The sequence below is a fragment of the Petromyzon marinus genome, unplaced genomic scaffold (assembly GCF_048934315.1).
Source record: "Petromyzon marinus isolate PM22_M1 ecotype Great Lakes invasive population unplaced genomic scaffold, UKy_Petmar_22M1.pri1.0 PM_G_Scaffold_18, whole genome shotgun sequence".
NCBI classification, from domain to species: domain Eukaryota; kingdom Metazoa; phylum Chordata; class Hyperoartia; order Petromyzontiformes; family Petromyzontidae; genus Petromyzon; species Petromyzon marinus.
Genome location: NW_027422739.1, coordinates 1,660,001 through 1,662,500, shown reverse-complemented (window position 1 = coordinate 1,662,500; position 2,500 = coordinate 1,660,001).

The window sequence follows — 2,500 nt, the reverse complement described above, 5'->3', positions numbered from 1 at the left end:
GGATGTCTCTCTTGTGGCTCACGGGCGCTGTTAGTTAGGGTCGCACAGAAATCCCTCGGAATGGGAAAAGGGGTCATTTTCGTGTCGCCACATTGCATGCGAACCGCATGCAACTTCCAGAGGCATTTGCAGCAGAAATGCATGTGCAGTCAAAAAAAAATTGATATTTTTCACGGATAGACCCCGTGAAACGCTAGAAATTGGCGGGGATGTGTCTCTTGTGGCTCACGGGGCTGTTCGGGTCGCACAGAAATCCCTGGGAATGGGAAAACGGGTCATTTTCGTGTTGCCACATTGCGTACGAACCGCATGAAACTTCCAGAGGCATTTGCAGCAGGAATGCATGTGCACTCAAAAACTTCTATATGTTTCACGGATAGACCCCGTGAAACGCTAGAAATTGGCGGGGATGTGTCTCTTGTGGCTCACGGGGCTGTTAGGGTGGCACAGAACTCCCTCGGAATGGGAAAAGGGGTCATTTTCGTGTTGCCACATTGCATAGGAACGCCATGAAACTTCCAGAGGCATTTGCAGCAGAAAGGCACGTGCACTCAAAAATTTTAATATTTTTCACGCATAGACCCCGTCAAACGCTAGAAGTTGGCGGGGATGTCTCTCTTGTGGCTCACGGGGCTGTTAGGGTCGCACAGAAATGCCTCGGAATGGGAAAACGGGTCATTTTTGTGTGGCCACATTGCATAGGAACGGCATGAAACTTCCAGAGGCATTTGCAGCAGGAATGCATGTGCACTCAAAAACGTCTATATTTTTCACGGATAGACCCCGTGAAACGCTATAAATTGGCGGGGATGTCTCTCTTGTGGCTCACGGGCGCTGTTAGTTAGGGTCGCACAGAAATCCCTCGGAATGGGAAAAGGGGTCATTTTCGTGTTGCCACATTGCGTACGAACGGCATGAAACTTCCAGAGGCATCTGCAGCAGAAATGCATGTGCACTCAAAAACGTCTATATTTTTCACGGATAGACCCCGTGAAACGCTAGAAATTGGCGGGGATGTGTCTCTTGTGGCTCACGGGGCTGTTAGGGTCGCACAGAAATCCCTCGGAATGGGAAAACGGGTCATTTTCGTGTTGCCACAATTGGCATACGAACGGCATGAAACTTCCAGAGGCATTTGCAGCAGAAATGCATGTGCACTCAAAAACGTGAATATTTTTCACGGATAGACCCCGTCAAACGCTCGAATTTGGCGGGGATGTTTCTCTTGTGGGTCACGGGGCTGTTCGGCTCGCACAGAACTCCCTTGGTCCACCTGATTCGTGCATACAGGCAGCAACTAAAACTCTGTAAACCTGCTGTGAGGACATCTAAACAGTGGACCAGTGAGGCTGTGGAAGATTTGCGGGCGTGCTTAGACTGTACTGACTGGGATATGTTCACGACTGCTACCAATAGTCTGGATGAACTCACAGAGGCTGTGTACATCAGCTTCTGTGAGGACTGCTGTATCCCAACACGTACCAGGGTGAACTTTAACAACAACAAGCCCTGGTTCTCAGCAAAGCTCAAAAGGTTGAGGTTGGAGAAGGAGGAAGCGTTTAGGAGTGGGGATAGAGACAGATTCAAGGAGTCGAAGAACAGGTTTAGCAAAGCGGTGAGAGAGGCTAAACGACTGTACTCAGAGACACTAAAACACCAGTTCTCTACTAACGACGCTGCTTCTGTCTGCCAAAGGGCTCAGGCACATCACCAACTACAAACCCAGAGCGCCCCACACCACTAACGACTCCCGCCTAGCCAACGACCTGAACGAGTTCTACCGTAGATTTGAAAGACAATTGGACTGTCCTGAACCACCCCTTCCCACCCAAGAGGCCCCATCCCCCACCCATACTACAGAAACGACTCTCTCCTTTCAGGAGGGAGAAGTTAATGGGCTTTTCAAGAGGCAGAATCCACGCAAAGCAGCCGGGCCGGACTCTGTCTCTCCAGCCACCCTCCGGCACTGCGCTGACCAGCTGTCTCCGGTGTTCACCAACATCTTTAACACCTCCCTGGAGACATGCCATGTACCAGCCTGTCTCAAGTCCTCCACCATCATCGCTGTGCCCAAAAAGCTAAGGCCAACAGGACTAAATGATTACAGACCGGTCGCCCTTACATCTGTGGTAATGAAGTCTTTTGAGCGCCTGCTCCTGGCACACCTCAAAGCCATCACAGACCCTCTCCTGGACCCCCTTCAGTTTGCCTACAGAGCCAACAGGTCTGTGGACGACGCAGTTAACATGGCCCTCCACTTCACCCTACAGCATGTGGACGCCCCAGCATCCTACGCCAGGATCCTGTTTGTGGACTTCAGCTCTGCCTTCAACACCATCATCCCTGCCCTGCTTCAGGACAAGCTCTTCCAGCTGAACGTGCCCTACTCCACCTGCAGGTGGATCACAGACTTCCTCTCTGACAGGAAGCAGTGCGTTAAGCCGGGAACAGAAGTCTCTGACTCCAGGTCCATCAGCACGGGAACTCCTCAGGGCTGCGT